Below are 10,000 nucleotides of genomic sequence, written 5' to 3'. Positions count from 1 at the left end.
TTAATAAATAATAGTGATTGCAAAAGTTTATAAAACTGGTTTGGGTCCTATCAACAATAATCGAAACAAAAGTATATAGCGAAACAACCTTCGTTGTAACCCTTTGAGCTATCGCCAGATAGCTAAGACCACGTGAATATTTTACATATTTTAATATATAAACGTATATTTGCGCATACATACAAGAATATTTGAAGTCGACTTACGCCTGCCAATTTCATTTATTTTGTCAATATTTATACCTTAGTGATTATTTCTACCGGCTTAAATTTAAATAGAATTTGCTGTACAGTTCAAACTTCTCTACATGACGAAGTTTGCTCGAGGAAATTTAAAATAGAAAAAGTAGGATTTTAATATGAATTCTATTTCGACAAAGAACTCATCTTCATATGTGCATAGATCTAAAGATGAAACTCATTTGAAGCGATTAATAGGGATTCGTAGGCGTTGCAACATTAATCTAGTGAGTATTAATTAGTTTCGAATTATCATCTTTTGTGTCTTGCAATTTCATTTCAACACGGGGAGCGAGCTAGTCACACCCCGTTTACTAATACAATTTATTTTTCTCGTTTAAAATATATTTCATTTACCTGCTTTTCGGAACATTATATATTCGTCATACATACTGCTTCTCTTATTCATTTTTGTTATTTTTTGAATTTTTAATGTTGCGGTAATTCTTAACACGAAACGTAAGAGTTTTTAAACGTCGTTTTATTTCATGCTATTGCATTTTTGTAATAAGTATTTAATTAAGTAAGTCGCGTTAGGCGAGATACACCCAGCTACACAAGTATTCGTCACACATATCTATGTAATTGGAAACTTCATTAAGAGTGAAATTACAGAACAAATCTCTATGCCACGCAATACACGTTCCAAAACTATTTCAGAAAGTAGAGTAGTAAATTATAATTGTTCAGATTATTATTATTATTATTATTATTATTATTATTATTATTATTATTATTATTATTATAAAAAAAATAGTATGGCAAAAAAATTATGGGAATTAAAGAGCAGGACTTCATATGGATTTTAATATGTATATACAATGCTAAGAAATGACGATAATGCTTCCTTTTTTTGTTTGTTAGTTTAATCGGTGGTCTTCACACCGTCATGTATAAATACGTGAACATTTGGAAATATATGTACATCAAATAAACACGCACGTGCATGCGCGTACACACACACCCACACCCACCCACCCACACACACACACAGACACACACACACACACACACATATATATATATATATATATATATATATATATATATATATATATATATATATATTATAATATAAAGCTGAATGTCTGTGTGTGTGTGGTCACGAATCGGTTCCTATATGGTTGACTATTTAAAAAAAAACTGATTACATATAATGATAGAAGATGTATCGAGACACAGGAATGGGTATGTTTTGACCTGACAGAACGGTGGTTCAATAAAATTGTAGGGTCTGCGTTCGTGCCTGGTCCACAAAGTATGGAAATAAAAAAAAATTAAAATTAAAAAAAACAAAAAAAAACGCTTACAAGTGTTTTTGATAGAGATGTACATGAGAATAATTAGATAAGTATATTTTAACTTAAATAGGGATGGTATAATAAAATTGTGGGGTCTGCGTTCGCGCCTGGCCTCCATAGAATGGGAAGAGGCACAAACATTAATAAAGACTTTTCATATCTATCTGCGTAAGTACACTTTAATAATTATGTTTAAGTTTGAAGAAATATGGTATAATAAAATTATGGGGTGTTCGTTCGCGCCTGAGCTCCATCGAATGGAAATATGTCACAAAGTTTAACAAGGTTGTTTTTTATATAGATCCACAGAATATTGTGATAAGTGTTTCAGTGTTAACAGGTATGGTATAATAAATTATGGGGTTTATCTATTTTATTTTTACTTTCGTCATATTTTGCTTTGGATTTGATACCCCCAAATTCGAAGCTATCTCTTTACATCCCTTCCTCTTCATAACCTATCATACTTTCATAAATCAGAGTCCATTTTCTGTAGGCTGTTTTCGAACCCAGTCAACGACGGGCACTTTTGCTAGTATATATATATATATATATATATATATATATATATATATATATATATATATATATATATATATGTGTGTGTGTGGGGTGTGTGTGTGTGTGTGGGTGTAATATTTATAGATGTTTTCAGTAAGTGAAAACAATAAGCAATAAAGGATAGTCCTAATGAGAGATATTGATGCTTTTCCACAAATATTAGAATATTTTAGAAAAAGCAAGATCTGAACCAAGTGAGACTTTGAAGAATGTCCAGAATAATAAACCGTTTGATTTACTTAAATAATCATGATGCTGTGATAAAACATTATCATTGTAATCATTATACATTTTTCTATTTACCACTAGGGCTTTTTACGAGAGCTAGTGCACGTACAAATGGTGTTCCCTGGAGTGTGCGTATCAACAAGTCTTCCAAGATTTCAGTTACCCTGCTTCTTCCTTTATCCATTTCAAATGAATTCAATTTATCACAACAGCTGTTTACCATTGGTTGTTGGATTTCCCTTGAACCTAATCGGCAAGAAGACTCCTTTGGATTTCAATAGTCTTCTTGTCGTCAAAGTCCAACTATGATGGGTTGCTTCTTATATCGGCCATTCTATTTTTTGAAACCATTGTGAAAATGTTGCCACCGCATTTTAGTGGTTGGCGGATTGTGATATTTTGATGTCTTCAGTTAGTTGCAATTCCCTTGTTTTGTGTAATGTTCCTTTCATATGTCTTGTTCTTTTGGTATTGTGAGTTGGTTTCCGCACTTATGGATGTTTCATAAGACTTTTATCCAATTTACCAGTGTTGCGGTAGCCGTAGTGATCATTATACCTTTGCTTTAATTCCTCCTAAACTTTTTACATTTTTTAAGAAGTTTTTGCACATGCAGTTCATGTTATTACAATGTTTGTTTTTATTTCTCATAATTGGATTAGCCCTTTTGCAAACCCGTGTACTTGCTTATCTGGTTTCTGTCGCCTGGTGCTCACCATGCAAACTATTTGGACAGCGAAATCTAATATTTTGAATGTATTCTTACATGTTGACCATTATCACGCTCAATTATGTTGCTTGAATGAGTTTGTATTTCCATATCATTCAGGATATCATGCGTTTCCTTTTTCAATATTGGTTTGACTTTACTCTTGTAAAATTTTTCTGGGTGTCCAAAGTGCATTTTTTTTCAGTGTTCCCAGGAGACAACCTTGTCCATGTAGTAGGTATTGTGATTCTTTTGGAATTGTTTACTCCCTTTACTAATAATGTTGTTTTATCTTTCGTCTCCTTATCCACTGAGTCTACATTTACTATTTCTTAGGATTTTATCAATGTACTCCATTTCTGATACCGTTGTTATTGCAACTGTAAATAGCGGTCTGGTTTCTCCCTTTACCCATCTACTGAATTCTTCTTCTTCTTCTTCTTCTTCTTCTTCTTCTTCTTCTTCTTCTTATTATTATTATTATTATTATTATTATTATTATTATTATTATTATTATTCCATTGCTGTGATTATTGTTGTTGTTACTATTGTTGTTATTATTATTGTTATTTTGATTGTTGTTATTATTATTATTATCAATAATGCTAATTCTGATATACAAAATATACATTAAGTATTAAATGCTACTATTTCCACTACTACTATTACTATTACCCCCAAATTCTTGGCCTTTGTGTCAAGATCAAAGTGTAGTATCTTTTCTTCAGACGCTACACTTCAATTTTTTGTTCTTTGTTAGTGGAGCAGAAATCCTTCACGACTGAGACATTTTTAAAAAATTTTTGTTCCTTTTCTCCACATTAAAAAAAACGACCCTGCTATCTAACTCTGTCCTGTGGGGAGGCATCATAAATAGGAACAATGAAGAACACCGAAGCTGCAGAACTACATGCTCTACACCCCCATCATGCATCCCCTGCATTGTTTCACACCCGTTTCCCCAATAAAAAAGGGATACCAAAGAGCCGAGAAGAGTCGAGGAGGATGGAAAGACCAAGGAGGGAGCACTGGCCAAACCTCCGCTGGACAAGTGTGAAGAGAACTGGGATCTTGGGGAGGCTTAGTGCCACTCAAATTCCAGTATAAACCAATAGCCACTGCCAGCGAGAAATCGTTGGTAAGAGGCTGTTGCGATGATGCAAATTTATTTGCAAATGCTATCGAAGGAGGAGGAGAGAGCTGGGCGTCTAGGGAGACTTGTTGTCACTCAGCTTCCAGAGAACACCACAGATCTCCAATCAGATCGATTGTTGACTTGTGTAAACGCTCCATGTGAGCCGTCGCCGCCGCCAACAACAACAACAACGACAACAACAACAACAACAGTGCCCATAATTTTAAGTAACACTAAAATAATTGAAATTGTGTCGCGTTGAAATATGAGATAAGTAGTCTAGACTATTAAAATCATTATTATATTGAGTTTCCGGATTGTTTATGCAATTTCCCTGTACCATATTAACGAAATGCGTTAAAAAAAACGGTTACCTTTAAAAGTTAATAAAGAAATAGAAAAAATACACGTATGCCGATAAAAATGATAGTTAACATGTATGTAATGCTTCGGCTAGCAGCTTTACGCAAGTGCAATACATTATATGAAAAATAAATACACGCTTTATCTTATTTCACAATATTGCAAGATTAGTGAAATAAAAACATCATTCAAACCCATTTTCTTGCTTTAGTTTTAGTGTTTAGAATCGCATCGCCGGTAAGATCCGGTAACCAGATTCGTTTTCATATCTTAGCCGGCACCTCCCTATTCTGCCCAAGATGCTGATGATAAATGAGATTAATAGGCAATTGAATATATGTTTGAAAAAAAAAGAACACAAAGCAACTTCGATATATGGAAACTAATAAAAAGAAACATAAAAAGTAAACAAGTTCTTGTGGAACCGTTCCCATAAATAATCAAAGAGCATCTAATTTATACCATTTTCGATTATTATGCTACCCTCTTACATTAATTTATCCGAATCTTCGAGTGGCCTTCGGGCCTTGCTAAGTGGTGAGTCCCAAGTAAAAAAAAGGTAAGCAAAGAAAACCTTACGATTAAGACTATAATAAAATTATGAATAAAAAATTTAAAAAAATGAAATCATAAAAAAACATGAAAAAGATGCGGGTGAAGGAGAAAGAATATGAAACTCGTCCAGTTTTCTGCTTTCAAGCTATGCTTAAGATGTCATAAATTGTCTCTATATAGTGGGATGAAGATATATCTTTCTAGACTGTGGTAATTTTTTCTCTCTCTCTCAAATCTAGTGATTCGTTTTACAGACTTTGACTTTTCTTACATAAAAAAAAAATCTTGTGTCTAACATTGTCCTCATGAGGAGACAAGTAAACGGGGACGCAGATTAGGAGATAGGGAAATAGAGAAAAATAAAGAAAAAAGAAAAAAAAATTGAGAATAGAGAGACTGAAAAATTATCAGAACGTGTTAAACGCAGAGAGTGGGAGGGACAATGTGCGCCGTTTAGATTTACGACAGAAGTGGCAGCGCGCTAACACAACGGGACCCATTGCTGAACGTTGATTGGTCCATGTGTATCACGTGACTCTAAAAACTACTCCGCGAATAGTTTGATGACTATTGGGGTCAGACGAATACTTGTAGCTCTAAGATCGCATTTGAAGGACGTAAAACTGGTGAATGTGTAGTATTTTCCTCATGTTTTCCGACAAAATCTCACTGCATGCTTCTATTCCCTCTTGCGGCTCTAGGTAGGTTATGGACATTTTATTTCCCCAAAAAAGTATCTCTGTTGTCCAACTGCATGCGTAGAAACCCGTCTGTTGTTACCGTTTGCATTTTATAGCTTTTCTGCATCGCGCGCGCGCATACACACATACTCGCATTAGAAAAAAACAAAAACAAAACACAAACAAACACAAAACCAAAAGCAACGAAATAAGAGAGACATGTGCCTCGAAATCTTGGGATTGACACATATGTTTTTTATACATACGTATGTACACATATACGCCGACACACGTATATATATATAGATAGCACAAATGTAAAATAGAATGGCATGTCAAAAAGTTTACTGTAAAAAAAACGAACAGGAAGGCGATAATTGAATGAACACAATTAAAAAAACTTTTTTTTTTTTTTTTTATGAAACTTTCTGTTACAACAATTTTCAAAAATTGATTTTACAGACGTTCGCAAATACGGGAAAATTAAAACATTATCTGATAAAAAATACCATTACCTCAAAATATATTTGCTTCGATTCCTGTATTATTATCACTTTTCAAATATAATTATCCACCGACACGTGTTTCGTCGTCAACGACTAATCAGATTGGCAGAATCTCTCTAGATTAAGCTACTCTGATGAGTCGTAGATAACGAAACACGTGTCAATGGATAATTATATAAAAAAAAATAATACTTATGCCCCGACCCATTTGGGATTATCTAATTGCTTAAAGGTAAAATTATTCCCAACTGGCATTTAGGTACAAATGCAGTTTCGTATATTCATTAAAAAAAAAAGGTATCGTAAAGAAACAAACAAATGAAAAAACAAAAAAAAAAACAAATGACATCTGTATAATGAAGAGAGTTAGGTAAAATGTAACATATGTGTTCTAACATATTATTATTGTTAGGATTAGGCATGCGCCAATTACCAACACAAATGTAATTAAAATTCATTTTAAATTTCGTAATCGAAGTTTATGCATGTGAGATAAGATATAGCGAATATTGTTTTATATAAATTCAAAAGATATTTTTAATAATGAATTTATAATAAATTTTGCATTTTAAATATACGCAATACTAACGATATACGTGCAATTTGTTTACAAAAATACCATGTTCAAAAAGCATGCATATCTATTGATACGTATATATATATATATATATATATATATATATATATATATATATATATATATATATATATATATATATATATATATATAATATGAGCATGAGTCTAATACAATACAATACATTATATATTTAAAATTTATTTTAATATGCTTAATCTTAATATTTACAAAATTTATAATATTTATATACATATACATATATATATATATATATATATATATATATATGTATATATATACATACATACATACATATACATATATATGCATACAAAATATAGATATGTATAATTAAATCATCTATATATACATACATGCAATGCATGCATATATATATATATATATATATATATATACATATATATATATACATATATAAGTTTGGTGGTTACATTTTAAATTTATAGGCACATATATTTGAATATATGTGTCTATACATATATTTGAATATATGTGTCTATACGTTGTTTTTTTTTTTTTTAATTTAAAATGTAACCACCAAACTTATATGTTGCTCTATTCTTAAATATTGAGCTTTTCCTTTTTGGCTAGGATCACCTTGAAAGTATTACTTCAAGTAATATATATCAAGATTTTTCATCTGATTTCTATCAGTATCTTATCTCACTTATATATATATATATATATATATATATATATATATAGAGAGAGAGAGAGAGATAGATAGATAGATAGATGTTTATGAATAATAAAACGAATAAATTGGCTAAAAATTACAAACCCATCAAGATAATTTCGATTATCTATTTTGATTTGGCATGTATGGTTTATCGTAAATCAAATGCGCCTTTAACATAACACACGCACACACACTATCCCCCATATATATATATATATATATATATATATATATATATACACATATATATATATATGCCTTAACTATGTGTTTTGTTATGTGTATAGATATTTTTATTTAAAACCCTATTTTTCGTTTTATTTAAAAACATTGTACAACTTTGTTATATATAGGTCACGGAATTGCATTCATCTTCAAAAGATCTACTTAATTTGCATATTCTTTTAAACAGTAATCTTAATTAATTCCCCATTAGTTTTTTCCGGTTTTCTGATGGGATGATTATCTTTAGTTAAGTATTTTGTGTAATGATATCATGCTTATATTTTCCACACTTCATACTTGCGTAATATTTGCGTATAAACGTGTTGTAAACTCAAAACTCATTCTTTATATATTTATGTATGCGTATGTATATTTCTTTTGAAAATGCCTACAAGAACATCTCTGTCAGTTTTAGCGTATTTGAACCTATACGAAACTTTATAGTTGTGTATTGAGCCGAGGAAAATCGGTGAAAAAGTGTAACATTTTTTTTTAAAAGTGGAATTTGGCAAGTGAAGGTCGAACGACGGTATTACACATATGCATGCGTAACGTAATAGGTATTGGTTAATATTTTGATTTTTAGCATTGCAGCAGTAATGCAGCAGACCTGTCTGTATTCATATCACAGCCATTAGCCTCAAAGGAAAAGATAGATCGTAAGCTCAAATTTTGGTTTCAATTTTCAGTGATTTTTAAATCATCACAATATATTTGGTCTAATCTAATCTAATAAGACATACAAATGCTGCATAAAGCAAAATAACAGATATTATATATCTTATTTCACGACCGACCAATGCCGGCGGTCTGCTGGTAATATATATATATATATATATATATATATATATATATATATATATATATATATATATATATATATGTGTGGGGGGGGGGGAGGGTGTTTATATATATGTATGTATATATATATATATATGTGTGTGTGTGTATATATGTGCGTACATACATATGTATATATATTATATATATATGTGTGTGTACATACATATGTATATATATTATATATATATGTGTGTGTACATGCATATATATATGTATATATATATATATATATATATATATATATATATATATATATATATATATTTCAAAAGACTTTTTGCATTCCTTCACGTCAACACACACGAAATAAATACAGAAAAGATATAAACATTCATATATTTTTCGTATTGATTTTTTATTCATACATTTATATATATATATATATATATATATATATATATATATATATATACTTCATTTATTCACATAAAATTGAAAAAGTATGAATTTATACGTAAACTTTAAGTATTTACTTCAAAAGTGCTCAATACGTAGGTAGAGCTAGTTAGTAATTTAGATAAAGAGTGCAAGTGAATTGAGAATATGAACTGAAACCAATACTTTTGCAGAAGTGTTAATTTGTTATAAATAATGTATATACGCAAGGATGTCTCATAAATAATGGATATAGTGTGAATTTGTTATAAATAAATTCTTTAAATTAATTATATATATGCATTTTAATAATGTTTTGATAATTATATATATATATATGTGTGCATGTAGGTGTGTGTTTGTGTGTGCATCCACGTCTGTTTACAGCGATAGAGATAATAGATAATATACTATGATACACATGTAATATCATACAGTTCTACTGCATTCGATTTATTCAATCATTATTCAATTAATTTATAAATATCATTTATATATATTAGTGCCCATATCTATGTACCTATTTACTATGCCTCCCCACGGGACAGAGTTAGACACCTGGGTCGTTTTTTTTAACGTGGAGAAAAGGTACTAAAATAAAAAAAATTGTCTCAGTCGTGAAGGACTGATCCTCCAACGAAAGAGAACAAGAAATGGCTGTGCAGCATCTGAAGAACAGATACTACACTTTGATAGTTATATTTAATTTATTTCGTTTAAAGAAAAAATTACAATAAAAAAAATTCCAATATAAAATTTAAAAAAATTAAAAAAAGTAAAATCTCCAAAAGAAAAAACAAATTTAGGCACAATGCCCTATAAGATATGGGGAGTGGAGTGTTGCAGGTTCTTTGTAACTAAAGTAAAAAATTGGAGTCTTTAGCGACTTTACTCTTCACTGGCAACATCTTGACCAAAAGGCTCAGTAGACTATATAGTTGCTTGCGTATTACAAGTAATAAAAACAAAAACAACACATTACACAGCCTAATAGATATTT

At 30.4% G+C, this 10,000-nt stretch overlaps 1 protein-coding gene across 5 annotated transcripts in view; it reads left to right on the top strand.

Moving 5' to 3' along the window:
• LOC145284803 (homeobox protein Hox-C5-like) overlaps positions 1 to 10,000 on the top strand; it is a 1,273,673-nt gene that overhangs the window by 919,991 nt on the left and 343,682 nt on the right. The window contains exon 1 of one of the 5 annotated variants that reach the window (XM_080133770.1): positions 5,616 to 5,792. The exons of 2 other annotated variants lie outside the window; for them this stretch is intronic. The gene's annotated coding sequence lies outside the window, so the exon portion shown is untranslated. Of the gene's footprint in view, positions 1 to 5,615; positions 5,793 to 10,000 lie in introns of those variants that run through there. 2 more of the 5 variants (XM_080133771.1, XM_080133773.1) reach the window with 2 other exon arrangements.

This window comes from Euprymna scolopes, chromosome 9 (genome assembly GCF_053919585.1).
Source record: "Euprymna scolopes isolate OS-2025 chromosome 9, ASM5391958v1, whole genome shotgun sequence".
Lineage (NCBI taxonomy): Eukaryota > Metazoa > Mollusca > Cephalopoda > Sepiida > Sepiolidae > Euprymna > Euprymna scolopes.
The sequence above is the reverse complement of the archived record's forward strand: the minus strand, read 5'-3'. Positions and strand labels throughout refer to the sequence as shown.